The sequence below is a fragment of the Zootoca vivipara genome, chromosome 1, assembly GCF_963506605.1.
Source record: "Zootoca vivipara chromosome 1, rZooViv1.1, whole genome shotgun sequence".
In the NCBI taxonomy this organism is placed as follows: Eukaryota; Metazoa; Chordata; class Lepidosauria; order Squamata; family Lacertidae; genus Zootoca; species Zootoca vivipara.
Window position 1 is genome coordinate 95,911,516 of NC_083276.1, and position 15,945 is coordinate 95,927,460.

At 41.0% G+C, this 15,945-nt stretch overlaps 1 protein-coding gene and 1 long non-coding RNA gene across 8 annotated transcripts in view; one reads left to right on the forward strand and one right to left on the reverse strand.

The window, feature by feature from the left end:
* The window catches only part of LOC118092377 (uncharacterized), a 37,381-nt gene extending 22,781 nt beyond the window's left edge, over positions 1-14,600 (forward strand). The window contains exon 3 of the long non-coding RNA XR_004693511.2: positions 12,566-14,600. This is a non-coding gene — a long non-coding RNA (uncharacterized LOC118092377). The remainder of the gene's footprint in view (positions 1-12,565) is intronic.
* Positions 1-15,945, reverse strand: part of NCKAP5 (NCK associated protein 5) — a 556,514-nt gene that overhangs the window by 377,225 nt on the left and 163,344 nt on the right. The window lies entirely within an intron of this gene.

Below are 15,945 nucleotides of genomic sequence, written 5' to 3' on the forward strand. Positions count from 1 at the left end.
ATCAAATGAGACAGGAGGTGTTAACAAGGCATGAGAAGGATTTATGTGAAGTGCTGGAAAAATGTAGCAGAGTTTCCCCCCCTCCTTCTGTTTTCATGTGGGCATTCAGATACAGTAGTGTGATACCAACAGAGGATACTTTATACCAGTGTTTCTTAAAGGTCTCTTGGTCCCAGCAATCTGACCCAACCTTTATGGGTCAAGTTTGGGGAAATTAATGAATGTTCTGCTCTCAGATCAAGGAAGAATGCAGACCAGAATAGTTTGTTCTGTTCTATAGAAGGGGAAGGAGGATGCCTTTCTTTGACACCTTCCTATGGAATATTATGTCACAATAAATAAGTTTTTTAGATGCCATAAGACTCTTTGCTGCCTTCTTTTTGCAATGTCAGCTAATTATTATAAAATATGTGCTAAGAAAATTTCAATAATAATTAGTTGGCAATGCAAATGTGTCTACCTCGTAATATGCCAGTATATTTTGAGACAAGTTCCATTGTGCCTGAAAATAGTCATTTACTTACAATGTAAACTAAACATAATACACATTTATGCGTGTCTTTTGCACCTGTGTAGTCTCCTGAAGGATACTCCAAGGGTAGGGCATGCTTCACAAAAATCTGACCTTTATAAAACCAAATCAAGAATATCCAACTGTTGGAACAACAACAAAACTCCAAGTTGCCTATTGAACAAATAAATGTACCCATCAATTTACACTCATCCCCATCTCAGTCTTCTAATCAAACCTACTCCATGACTTGTACCAACTGGGAACTATCACTATCATTCTCAAGTATCAGGTTCTGATTGGACACAGACTGGAAATTTCAGGAGCCACACTGTGGTAAACATATGCATCTTCTCAAGTAGCAGCTGCCACCCACCTAGCCAACCAACAATGATGCACTATTAAATCCCACCCCCAGCAAAGCTCCTGAATCTGCTGGCAGATAAACAAAAACACAAAAATGTGTCAATTTAGAACTTCCTCCTGCCCAAAAAAAATCCAACCCAGGCCCCAGTATTAATAAATGGCACTTGTACAGTGGTACCTCAGGTTAAGAACTTAATTTGTTCTGGAGGTCCATTCTTAAACTGAAACTGTTCTTAACCTGAGGTACCACTTTAGCTAATGGGGCCTTGCACCACCGCCACACGATTTCTGTTCTCATCCTGAAGCAAAGTTCTTAACCCAAGGTACTATTTCTGGGTTAGTGGAGTCTATAACCTGAAGCGTCTATAACCTGAAGTGTCTGTAACCCGAGGTACCACTGTAATTGGCAAATGGTGAGTCAATGATGCTTTGAGTTTCAACGCTTCAACCATCACTAAAAGGAACAAGGATTCTCGACCACCTTGCTTCACTTCACCATTACCATCATCAAACGGATATGAGCATTTCCGCTCTGTATACAAGGACCCTAAGAATAACATGAGAGTTATCTGAAGCCGAAAAAATCCCCTATTACAGACAGATCCTATTAAACCTTCAGGAAGGGGATGGCAATCAATTCAACTTATCCATTTTAGAACTAATAAAACATAGACATATAAAATTTACATGGAATTTCATCTATAAGCACCATCCATTGACAAGGCTAATGTGAGGGAGGGAAAGCCATCAAAATTCCTCACTCGAAGGTCTCCAGTTCAATTGCCTAGACTCTCTTTATAAAAACATTGCTGACTTAGAAAATCGTTCCCCAGAGCTATATACAGTAGCTCCTGTATGTTGTGACCTGTCATGAAGACACAGACATGAAAGATTAGCGATGAGAGGCCAACAGGAGTGCAAGGGCTGGGGCTTCCTTGTCTGCAGACATGCCAACACATTCTTTACTCCTTTAGTAAGACAGCTGAGAGGCATCTTGCTTTCATTGTTTCCTGCCATCACTTTGTCTTTCTGTTCCACGTCTGACAGCGCACCCAGCTCTAGCCACAAACATTTTCTGCTGAAGGAACGGGACTTGTTAAGGCAGGTTTTAAAGTAACATCTGTTCTGCAGTAGCCGGCAGTGCTTGTCTAGTCAATGCACATTTATTTTCTAAGAACCATTGCTATACAATTAGTCTTATATTTAGTGGGTGCACATTTATGCATGCATGTGTTTAAATGCACGCGCGCGCGCGCACACACACACCTAATGCAGACACAATTCAGTATTAGTAAAGCCCAGATGAGACTGTATACTGCTTACGTTACCATTGAAGCTATTTTATAAACTCTCTTTTCAGTTGAACTTGCACCAGTTTTATTCTCAGTCTGGGAGAATAGAGAGTGTGTGAACTTCATTCCCAGAATTGTAATATCTGGTATGAAATGTCATTCATTTTTGTTTTGGATATGCCATATAAGGTATACAATGACATCACAAACGTGTCACTTTACAAAGATACATAGGAAGACAGTTTACTGAATAGAAATTTAGTCAATAGCATAATACACTCAACTTTAAATAGGCTTAACAGTGCTTTCGCCTCCTCTTGGGAAGTGTCATGACCATCAAACATATGACTCACATGACCGAGAGGAAGATAATAGTAAAGAATTTTAGGTTTCTCCACTTGGGGAGGGGGTCAGTACCTCTCCCTTGACCCTCTGACCAGATGACATAGTTTTCCACCTTCTGCAGACTCAGAGAACAAGCCCCCAATAACAACCCCATACAATCCACAACATAAAAGTCAGTACTTGAAGATTCAGACAAGGGCCCTTTAGGTCAGTCAGCACAGTCATCTCAAGGAGGAAGGAGCCAAGACATTTCACCTAAGACTTCAGAAGATCTCAGCTCTTTGCTAAGGCAACATATTCTAAAGCTCAGCTAGCAAGGCCACTGGGAGCTGACCAGGGTCCTGTCCTGCCTAGAGATACCTGCCTGGGCTTGTATGGATCTGTTTCTTGCTTCTCCGTCCTGTGAGTCCCCAAGCCCCATAAGAGGATAGGAAGCAAAGAGAATTCCCCAAAGCCTCACAAAAATATGATCCTCTGATTTTGTTCAAGAATTCAAGCAAAGTGAACTGTAATAAAATCCTGTATTATGTGTGTAATACAGATATTCTCTGAGAGAAAGAACAAATGGAATGAGAGCTTGAGACCAAAAAAGATGAAAGGAAGTAGGGGCAGGGGAAGTCTGAATACAAAGTTTGAAGCCAAGACCATTATCCATTGCTCTGCCTGGATTTCTACCAGATGTGAATCTAACTCATTTTCATCATTTAGCACCTGTATTTTAAGGGAGTGATGGCCTTGCCCACAGATGTCTTCAAAAAGTAAGACTGAAAACTGCCCCCAATTGGAAATGAGTTCCCATGACAGCAGGGAATCAGGAGTTTTCCAGGCGAGAACTGAAGATGAAAGTTGAACAAATAGTTCAAAAAGTTCAAATTTTACATCTTTTCAATTTAACATTTTTTTAAAAAAAAGTAATGCATTTTAACATGGAAGATTCTCACTATTAAATATCTATACAGCAAGCTTTTGTGTGAATTATACTTAAGCTGTTGTGAGGTGACAGAGTAAGGAGGAGATCAGCAATAAAACACCCATTGTCAGAGAAGTTAACTCTTTATTCAAAGAAACCAAAACAGTGCAGGCCTAGTGATCACAGCAACTCTTCCCAAGATGAAGTGTGAGGACCGATGGTCTCCACCTTCCTACCACGACTACTCCCCCGGGTCCTTCCCCAACAACCTTAGGTTCCTTCATCTTGCCTCTCTTTGCTCTGCACTCATCATCCCTCTCCGTGTTCTGGGAGACCAGTGGGGAGGGGATCTGGTAACAGCAGGATGGGGAGACTCCCTGGCTCTTTAGCAGCCTGCCCCCCTCCTATCCAGCCTCCAGTTCAGCCTCTGATTCTGGACTGCCCTTTGCCACAGCCACTTCCTGCTCACTAAACCCTGTTACCTCTTCAGCTTCCAACACCTCCTCCACCCAGTCTGCTCCTCCTTCTCCCTCTAATCACTCATCGTCCCACCATCCAGCTCCCCTTGGGGGTTCCCCAGCTGGTGCCTCCCACCACTGCTCTGCATCCAGCCAGTCTATGACAGCTGTAATAGGAATCTTTACTTATACTATAGGTGCATGTGCACATCTATAAGCACCCACACATGAATATATATCTGCACACATATTTCCTGCCTTTAAGTATTTATAATGGTCCATATGAAATCTCAATAAAATTTATGTGATTTGAAGAAAACAACAACATGTATGTAGGCAGAGCATATGTCATTCATTTTCTTTGGGAAAATTTTTATTTTTGGGAAGTGGGTATGCAACTTATTTGTTTGAGACTCTGTTCTTGCATTAATGAACAGCAACATTCAGTAAAGATACTAACCCCATTTTTTAAATAAAGTTTTATTTTCAGCATGAACTGGTAAATAAAAGCCCAGCATAAGCCTACACTCTGTGTTTATGGAATCCTCAAAAAAAGAAAGAAAGAAAGAAAGAAAGAAAGAAAGAAAGAAAGAGCTAGACATTTCCCAAATGCTGTATAGTGAAAGTAGATAACATTATGTGCCTTTGCTTAGAGAAAAAAATTGGCACAGATTTAGCAAAATGAAGTGGTCATTTTGAAAGGGAACCTACAATTAGAAAGCTCAGCGCCATCCCTGCGATAGGCAGTCCAGAAAAAGAACTTGTGGAATACGTGTCTGCATGTCAAAATTGTCTCCAAACCCCAATAAACCCCAATAAGCCCTATTGAGATATTTTGTTCCTCAGAATCTATTTTGAATGAAAATCTGTACTTTAAAAATAGCAAATTTAGTAAAAGTTGTTATGCTTGGAGAATTCAAAGAGCTTTAATCCTCTAAGCTAATGTTCTCAGTAAGGTAAAGGTAAAGGGACCCCTGACCATTAGGTCCAGTCGTGACCGACTCTGGGGTTGCGCGCTCATCTCGCATTATTGGCCGAGGGAGCCGGCGTATAGCTTCCAGGTCATGTGGCCAGCATGACAAAGCCGCTTCTGGCAAACCAGAGCAGCACATGGAAATGCCGTTTACCTTCCCGCTGTAGCGGTTCCTATTTATCTACTTGCATTTTGACGTGCTTTTGAACTGCTAGGTTGGCAGGAGCTGGGACCAAGCAACGGGAGCTCACCCCGTCACAGCGATTTGAACCGCCGACCTTCTGATCAGCAAGCCCTAGGCTCAGTGGTTTAACCACAGCACCACCTGGGTCCCTGTTCTCAGTAGGTACCATCATTAGCTTAACTTAGTGCTGTGAGACATTTATTGCTATTACATGTGAATCAGGAGCTACACCATGTTCAGAATGAAAATTGCCCCCTTCCTGCTATTTTCCCCAAAGGAAAATAAATATAGTAAAAAAAATAGATGGGTATTTCTACACCAAATGTAGTGAAAAGTAGAGGGACACTATCATTCACCCACCTTTGATAGTGCACATGGTATTTCAGGCCAGCTATCAAAGTGCAAGTAGATAAATAGGTAAACGGAGGGAAGGTAAACGGCGGTTCCGTGTGCTGCTCTGGTTTGCCAGAAGCTGCTTAGTCATGCTGGCCACATGACCCGGAAGCTGTCTGCGCTCAAACTCCGGCTCCCTCGGCCTATAGAGCAAGATGAGCGCCACAACCCCAGAGTCATCCGCGACTGGACCAACGGTCAGGGGTACCTTTACCTTTACAAGATGCTCAAAAGGTAAGTAAATCTCATGATCTTGAGTTGCTGCCCAGTTAAGGAACCAAATCCCCATTTTTGTAGCTGTTGTGAAACCAACAACTGTGCACTTGCTGTGCACATTTCTAATGGCTGGGTGTTCATTTGTCAGTCATTTCCGTTATCAGTACAGTAGCAACAGCATGGCATGCTAAATTCATCTCTGTGTCTGCAACATTTCATTTCCTTGTGTTTTCTGATTTAAAAGTGTTACATACCACATGGAAATCTCATTGAGCCGCCAGGATCATACTTGTGGAGGAGGCAATTAAAAAAAAATGAAATGAACTATTTAATCATTTCTTTTTTAAAGCATTTGCATTAGTATCAGCTTAACAGTAGTTAAATAAATTGATTCTGAAAAACCAACAATAATTCTCGAACAGGAAATACTTTCAAAGGGTACCATTTAACATTTTGAGGTGGGGGGTGCACAGTAACCATATCCCTATGACAACACCAGAGAGGATTTGTATCTAACTGCAAGGATCTAATTTATTTCTCATATAATAATATCCAGTGGCCATTGTGAACATTTCATTATCATGGAAATTAAAGACAACACAAAGAAATTAATGTTTTAAGAGAAACCTAGCATGGTCCATTAAACTCTGTCTTTTATTGTCTGTATAACTGTAATAAGATACGTTTTCTCCCTTTCTGTAATATATATACATACATTTCTGAATAATGGGAGTAACACTTTCCATAAATTAGATACGAAAGCTTTGAGGGCAAGCCACCAGCTCAGCACAACAGACTTCATATTTCCATATAAATGTACACTGTGTACTTTTTCCTTTTCTCCATTGTCACACGCCCCATAAAGCAATACAATTTATCCCAGTAGATGTTAACTCTTGCTAATTTGTAACAATCACAAATCATGCCATTATTACCAGCAGGGGCCAACAGGAGTTGGCCTTCAGAAAAAGATGGCAGTTGACTACAAGCCAGGATATGTAGTTAGACTACTATCTTCTGTGGTTTGGGCTAGAAAGAACAGGGAGAAGTCCCAATGCCCAGATCAGGCTATAGGCTTTATATGTGTGGCAGCAGACCTCCACATCCATGACCCTACTTGGATAGGAAATCACCTGCACAAAATGGATGTGCCCATGATGACATTCTCCAACCCGATCAAGCAACCTGGGGCTACACTCCCACACCCACACTTCCTCTTTTTCAAGAGGAGAAATGTAAGGCCATATTTAGGTCTCCCTTACTTTACTTTCCCTTCCCTGCCAAGCAGGTGATTGGTATGATTGCAGCTTATTTTTTACAGGGAGGCTAGGCTGCTGTGGAAGCACTGAATTAGATCAGTGCCTACATTGTCAGGTTAATTTTCCTGAATATTTTACACTGGATCTTTGGTGTTTGAAATGTATTTCCTTCTATGGTTTGAACAGAGGCACGTTCTTCATGACAAAATACTTTTATCTCATTAAACCCAAACTTTTATAGTCTCTGTGCAGTGGCTCTGACCACAAAGCACCACTGTTTAGCTCATTAACCAAGGAATGTACAGTGGAATGCACAAAATTGGTGTGCTCACTCTTGTTGTGCCGAACAGCAGTAGCCTGTCTACTCCCATGTTATCCACAGGGTAGAAATATTTTATTCCAATACTGTTCCTACATTGCCATTTCAGTGGAGATCTATCTAGCCCCATTCATTTTTGTTTGTCCCCATTCTGAAAAGTACATACAGTAGGAGCTATCCCATAACACCTTTCAGAAAAGTGTATGAAGATTCTAACTATGATTTCTATCCAAGAAGATGGAAGTAGTTTTCCCCCTTTCCGTCTGGGCACCTGGGATAAAGTTGGTGTTAATGGTGAGGAAGAGGAGAAGCAGGACCAGGGAGCTCTGGGATTCAGCAATATCTCAGCAGATGCCCGAACATCCAGTCCTGCCAGAGGATACCTCATGCCTAGAAAAAGTATTTGGGACCTATTTCAGCCAGGAGGCACATGTCGGTGCTGGATGGAACCACAAGCATAAGTGGCAGAAAAAATATTGTAGATTTTACCTTTGCACCAAAGGCTACTTTCTATACACATATACCTCTTTCCTGTATCCAGGCAATCAAAAAACATTACCAGAGTTCAAGGGCACATTCCAGTCAGGCAGCATGTGAAGCAAGGCCAGTGAGGGATGCAACCTGGGGTGGAGAGGGTGTGGATAAGGAGTGTGTGTGGCCTGGAGAGAGCCAAATGGAGAGCATTGGAGGGTTGCATTTTGCTACAGAGCTGAAGTTCCCCAGCCCTGGACTAAAACATAGTGCAATTGACAAATAATACTTATTTCTGTTAAAGAAGAGGAAATAGACCAGCTATGCAGAACACAGGTTAAAAGCCTTTCAGTTTTACAGTGTAGACAATAGGTGCCAAGTGTAACAGCTATTTCTGCTTCCAATTGCCAACCTTTGAAGACAGTTTAGAAATTGTAGCCAGTGCAGAATTAAATGACCAGATTGCTGATCAGGGCAAGACAGTCTGAACATATAACATCAACCCTGACATAACTTCATGGGCTGGCAATTAGTTTCTGGGTCCAATTAAAGTGCTGCTTTGACCTATAAAGCCTTATGCTGCTCAGGACCCCAATACTGTATCTCAAGGACTGTCTCACCCAACATCAACCAATTCAAATCCAGCATTCATCATCTGAGGACCTTCTCTTTGTTCCCCCTCGGAAGGAGGTGCAGAGGGCAGCAACATGAGAAGCGGTCTTCTCAGTAGTGCTTTCCCAATTGCAGAAGGACCTTCCCAGGGATGCACATTGAGCACCATCAGTATCTGTTTTTAGGTACCTTAATTTTCTGCTTATCTCTCTAGTGGGGTGGGTTGTGTCTGATCTGTTCTTTTATGCTTATTACCAGTGAGCATTTTAAGTTGTATTTACTTGTTTTTCTTTTCTTTTCTGGAAGCTTCTTTGAGTCACTTTTTGTGAAAAATAGTGAATTATGATTACTACTACTACTCAGAAAATAGGAAAGACTTGCCAAGCTTTTGTAAACACATCACTTTCTAAATTATTTTCTAAAATCAACTACAATGTCAATTTGTAGTAATTTAATTAAGATATCAGAACACTGAAAACAGCTTTATCTGATGGCATTTTGGCTTATTCTGCTTAAGAACAGAGACCTTTATTAGTGTATATTTGAAGATAAGTAATGTAGATTACTCATTCCCATCATCATGTTAGAATCAATCCAAACACTGGATGTCTGGGCTGGAAAGGCATGCAGAATATGCAAGCATCTGTTAAGCCACAAAGAAAGTTTGGAAGATGGAAAGAAAGAAAAAGAGGCCTTGATCTATCCTTTGATTGCACAGGACAAGCTTTTCATTAACTTGATAAATGCTTTCTCACAGACTCTTTCTGTGACACCGCACAGCCTCTTCTTATTTTGCAAAACCATTCCTAAATAGCAATAATTTCTAGAGTGCTTCCTGTGCTGATCTCATTCCTCTGGCTATGAAAACTTGAGTTCTCTGAACTAGTCTTGCAACTTCATGCTGCCTCCTCAATGACATTATTAAAGGAACAGTGTGTGGACAGTGGTGGCTGATACTCTCACTTAAGTGCTACAATATCAACACTGAACAGAGAGGAACAAATCAATTCAACAGAGGCCCCTGTAGGGCTGAGACTGGAGTGTAAAGTTTCAAGAGAACAACAGGTTCAAATTGCACATTATGCTTAACGTGTAGCAAGGTTTCTTATGTTTCTTTAATCAATTACAGTGGAGAGGATTCTTAAAGGAATCACAACACGTAGAAAGGAAGGTTTATCACTTCCATCCCCAGATGCGACCTCCTGAATATTGCCCCCTCCCCCAGTTTGGGGGGAGTTTCTACTGGTGCCATTTTCTTATTCTAAACCTTGTAGCTGCACAGTAATATTTTTGTGGGGAACAATGCAGTAGGAGGAGGAAGGGGCTCCATGCACTGTGATTCTAATTAGCAATCCCCCCGTGTTTGTCATAAATTAATTAAAGAAAAACAAGGGACAGAGCTGCATGCTATATATTAAGGTAACATGCAGTTAGTTTGGCACTGAGTATTCCAGACTGAAAAGAACACTGGACCCTCCAAGACCTCAAAGACTATTGTTGTATAAAACATACACTCTCCAACACCATCCTAGTACTATTACTATTTTGTATGCTTCATACATCTACACACCAATTTTTTTGAAGCTTCCTTTTTATTGTGTCTAAGAACTCTGGCAATGGTCTGTCCTAGCATTGCTGCCTCTTTTAAGTTGTCTGAACCTGGTACTGCCTGTGTAGACAGCACATGCTTAACTTTTAAGTCACAGCCCTTCCACAGAGGGAGGAAGAGTTATACTGTACTTGGAGAAATTGCAACTCTTTGACAAAATGTTACCTATTCATTAAATGCAACAAATATTGGATTTCATTTATTTCCAGAATCTAGCAACTCGCCTATCTTCAGCCTCAGTCTACAGCATCAATTACATTTTCCTTTTGTTCACAAGTAGGTTGATGCCCCAATTAAGCATGGTTATAGAAGCTCCAGGTATTCAAAACTTACTATGCCCCAAATCTTTCCAAAACAGCCCAATACACACCACCCATATTGTTTGGTCCTAAATATCTGAGCACTAACATCTAATGCCTTTGTGACATACTAGAGCTGCTGATGGTGTAAGATTTTTGAATAACCAGCTGGCTGAGCAGCCCACCTTCTATATTCTTAAGGATCCATTTCTGAGACCAATACACTAGATGTGTGAGTAACTCAAATTAGGACAAGTATAACATTTACCATTCTAAAACTGTAGAACAGAGTGCTGTACATAAAAATACTGATTTGTTTTACTGCCCTGATTTCATTCTTCTTCTAATTAGTGAAATAACCTTGTGCTGTTAGTTACAATTATCACCCCCATTTTAGCAATGCAAGGTCTTCAGGTAGGAGGCAACTGATTTGCCCAAGGCCACCTCATGTGTCCATGTAATGGCTAAATATGTTCATTCTAGGCCAAAGTCCAACATTGGCCTAGGAATTCTAGGCCAAAGTCCAACATTCTGCTTGTATCTCTCTAACACTTTAAGGATATTTTAGTTTCAGTAAAAAGTAGAGGAAAGCTTCACTGTATTAACACCTATGGCTGTGTTTCATTTTATTGTGCATTAACAGTTGAAAGCTCCAGTTTGCAGGCTGACAAACTCTGCAGTAAGAAAGTGTAACTAAACCTGTCAAACAAAATTTTCATCTTATATATTGATATGACTAAGTACTGTCTATCAGCAAATGGAATTTCCAACACAGTGCCTTGTGACATTTTCTCTTTCTTCATGCATTTTGCTCCTGTGGCTCTTGCTATGACTGAAAGCAGCAGGGTGATCGTCTCCGCAGTGGGAAGTGAAGCACCTGCTGCTGAGAGTAATGATTGTGTCTTTACTAAATCTTGGATCTATTCATGTGCATTTGACCACTTAGATATATTAACAGCAAGCTCTCCATAGGTTAAGTAGTTAAATACTTTGGAACACCAGCTGAGAAGCTGGTAGATGTCACCTTCAGCATCTATTAGGGCCAAGAATAACTGACAAATCAAGACTGCCCTTCCATTAAATATGGCAAACCAATCAAAAGAAAAATGATGACCTTTTAGCCACATTGCTTCATGGGAAGAAGAAAAAACAAACTTTCCATCTGCTAATGAAGTTTTTTTAAAAAAGTGAACTAAACATTGTTAATTGCTGTAGGCTGCAATTACTCCCAACACCTTCCTCAACAATTCTTTTAAATGGTCTCACTGGGATAAAAAACAAACAAACCTGTATTTACCTAACCAATATTAACTTTTTCCTTCAGTTATTTCAAATATAGCATTCTTAGCCTACACTATCTCTCACACTGTTATGGAATGGGGCCTCGAACCTCTGATTCTGGCTCACTATTGTCTACACAGACTAGCAATGGCTCTCCAGGGTTTCAGACAGGTAGTCTTCCACAGAACTAACTAGAGATATGGAGAACTGAACCTGGGATGTTGAACTACAGCCCTTCCCCAAAGCTTTGCTCTTAAAGTCAAGGCCCTGCTGATGTCAGGGTCTGATGTAACAATGCTAATTACAGACAATAAAATATTGGAAATTATGCTACATCACTAGTAGTTCTGATTAACCTTTGAGGCAGAGAGGATGTGTTACAATAATAAGTTTTGGCATGCTTTGAGGGTGGTTTCCCCTCCTCCGAATTGTCTTGCAACAGTGTTGTGTAGTCAGTTACCTTGATGAGAGTTTTAGCTGCCTGCACAGTGGCTCCTTTTTAAAAGCAAGTGCTGACCATCCCATTTCTAGACACCAGACAGACAGTGTAACTGTCTTTCTCATAATAAGTTTATAGAAAATAGAGATGATTCAGCTGGGAGTGGATTTACATAAATAAAACAGACATAGAACACCCTGGGGCAAAGAATTGATTCAATTACAAATTGGGGCAGTGGGGGGGGGGGGTACATTAAGTTTTTCAGTCTCTTTCTAGTTGATGGGCAACCCGTGGCATCCTGAATGCTGGTGTCAGCAGTAGACAGAAGCAAGTGAACTAAAACCTAATCCCAGCAAGATGAAAATGCTGCTGGCTGGTGAGTCCTATGGTATGGGTAGATACTTACACATCTATGCTGGATGAGGTTGCACTCCTCTACCACTCCCAAAAAGTATGTTTGCAGCTTATGGCTAATTCTGGATCTAGTACTTTTGGATAAACAGCAGCAATAGACAAAGGTGCTTTAAACTAGCTTATGGGTTCACCAGGTGTGGGCCTTTCTAGGGAATTTGGAGTTAGCCACAGTTATTATTGTCCTTAAAGTAACTTACATTTCTATAATATCTAGACATGCAGCTTCCCTTGAAGACCATCCAGAAAGTTCAACTAGTCCGAAGAATAATCCCCAGGAGTAGAAGACATCTGAAGGCAGCCTTGTATTGGGAAGTTTTGAATGCTTGATGCTTTACTATGCTTTTATATATGCTGTACACCACCCAGACCCAGCCAGATGGATGGGGTATAAATTATACACACACACACACACACACACACACACACACACACACACACACACACACACACCACATTAGAGATCAGAGCACACATACAAGATATTTGAAATCTTAACTAACTATTTATCCAATCTCTGGCAGAATTCAAGGTGCCTAGCATTAAGCTTTAAAGCTTTTAGTGGCCCTGGAACAACACACCCTTCTCTCATATATATAAATACTTTTTTTTTAAAAAATGTAACTTTAACTTGATTTGTGCTTGACTATTGTGTATTTTGTGAAACATGTTGCTTATCTGTACATGTCAGGCTTGGCAGCCTGCAATTTTTGCAAGGTTTATTATAGGTTATGGAGGGAAATATGTCTTACCATGATGTACAGGGAATGTTTAACTTTATACCACTTAAGTGTAACTAAATAAACCCCTTCAAAGATGAGTCCTGTCTCACACTTGACTGCAAACGAAGGACATCATTTATCCTCTGGAGCCAATCTGTCTCACTAAAGATATATTTAAGTGCAGAAGATACAATGTCATCACACTTTTCTTTTCTTTACAAACAATGACAAAGGGGATAATTTGTTACTCATAGGGTTTAAAGAGCAAATTGGAGTAGTCAACATAATTATTGCCTTGTCCTTTTAAAAAAATGACAACGCAGTCCTCTTTAGATCATTTTGCATGAACTTATTCTGTGAAGCCCAATGGATTGAAACAAAAACAAAGGGCAAGATAATGCTTACTCTGTGGTTAGAATAAAGATCTTCACTAACATAATCCGAGGAAAGCTTGCCTTCTGAGATTCAAATAAATTATGATTAAGCAGATTTGCCAATATTTTGATATTTTGCACAATAGATTCTGCTTCTGAAATGCTTGAGTGTAGCACTGTGTAAGATGCTGTGTGCGTGCAAGAGAGAGATGCAAACTGAGGCTTCAGCCCTAACCTCCTGAAATTCTAGATCCACATTGCTTCTATGTTGCTTTTAGATTGGACTTCCTTAGGGTTGTAATTTAGCCTGTTATATACAACTTCTTGCCTACTCTGGATTATTCTACTTGCTTCTGGCCCTTTGGAACTTCAGCTGCTGCTTTTGGAACTCAACTCCTTACTTGTCTTGGATAACACTCCTTCTAACTTGTTCAGGTTGACAGCTTACGCCCCAGAGCCTGAGAACTGAACTGCTGCTGCCCAGTACTACCAGAAACCAAGTTTTTATAGGCCTCCCTGTGATTAAAGTGTATCATGATGATGAGTATATACCATCCCTAGTGGAACATACCAGCTAGTATTAACATCTCCTGCATAACTGAAGTAGTAGAGCCATTTATTGTTGTTTAGAATAAGTCATCACAGCTAGACATACTCAATACACAATTTTTAAACTCCTGTGTTATGTTTGTGTTTTAAAACTGCTTTCATGAGTTTTATGGCAATAAAAATAAATATGCTGCTCTACTTGTGAGTCATAAATAATACTTGGCTATGATCACAGAGACCATGGGAATTCTGCATTCTGAAACCAAATGTCTATAACACTTGACATTTCTGGATGTCAGCATCTGTTTACATGAGGAGTTTAGTAAGCAGTTGAACAAAAATTCACTGGGAGTTTTCAGAGCCATCCAAGAAAGCAATAAACAGCAAGCACCAAGATCCACAGCTTTAAATTAAAACTTTTTGAAGGGCTTTTCATTACTTTTCATTACCAGGGGTTTCATTACCAGGGGTCAGTGAAATGGAAACAAATTCATTCTTAAGTTTCCCTATGAACCCATAAAGTCCATTGTCAAGGGTATATTTTGTGCAGTGGCGTAGCTAGGCGCCTGGCTGCCCGGGGCGGCAAACCCAAAGGCTGGGGGCGGGATGTCCATCACACACATGCGTTGTGCGTCATGACGTCGCAACGCACGACACATGCGTGCACAGGAGGCATACGGCGCGGCGGCGCGGCAAACCCCGCGAGCAAGCCAGGGAGTGAGGCAGCTTCGTTTGCATTGGGGCTTCTCCTCGATGGTGGCTGCCGCATCGTGCGGTGGCCATCGGAGGTGGTCAGCCCCGCCCAGCCCGCTGCCCCCCGCCCAGCCTGCCGCCCAGGATGGCGCCCCCGCCCCCCCATTACTACGCCACTGGTTTTGTGTGCGTTTTTTAAGTGCTTTCCTGATCAATCTACCAATCAATTTATTTCGTTACAGGTTGGTAGCCGTGTTGGTCTGCCGTAGTCGAAACAAAATAAAAAAAATTCCTTCCACTGCCCTATATCTGATTCCCTACGACAGATATTAGCACCAGAGGAGCCTTCAGCTCACACCTCTTTCTCTCTCTCTCTCTCTCCATTCTAAAACTGCTTTGTTTGTCCTTTGCGCACAGGGACATACTCTAACAAACTCTGACACATTCCAGAGAGATCTCAAACTATTTCCTCACAATTAGCTCCCATTGAGAAACAACCTACCAACCATTCTGAGCTGTGAGCCAGCAATGGCTAGCCATCAGACATACCGATAGGCATTAGAAACAGCTGGACCATTAGAAAGTGTTTCTCATTGGCCAAGTCTAGGCACCTCCCTGCACGGTATTTGCCCCCATAGTTGCAATGGTGAATACAAAGAACGGGAACAAATATACTAATATTTATATTCCACAGCTGGGCCAAATAATTGATTAGTCCTCAGATTTATCCAACCCTCCCCAACAACTGCTCCAACCAAGTATAAACCAAAAGAATGGTTTCAGCACTCCCTTGGAAATCGTTCCATGAGTAATAGATATTGAGCCTTTCCTTCATTTAACTCCCTTTTCATGGCATGAAATTCATTCATTGTACTAAATGACAAAAACATGGTCATTATATAATGCTTTCACTTACATTAGAGGGCTGCTTAAGTCAAACCTCAAGTTCCATAATCGAGTTCTAAGTTCAATCAGTGGTTGTCTAGGATTGTACAGCTAGTCAACGGTACAGAAGCAGAGGAGAGTGAAAAGCGTCATCAGCAGGGGCAGAAGTTGGACTGAATCATCTCTATTTTCTATAAACTTATTATGAGAAAGACAGTTACACTGTCTGTCTGGTGTCTAGAAATGGGATGGTCAGCACATGCTTTTAAAAAGGAGCCACTGAAGTTGGACTGTCACAGTCTCCTTTAAAGGTACATAAACACATGTCACAACAAAATGTCACAATGATCCCTGTATCATTCCGTAACTTTATA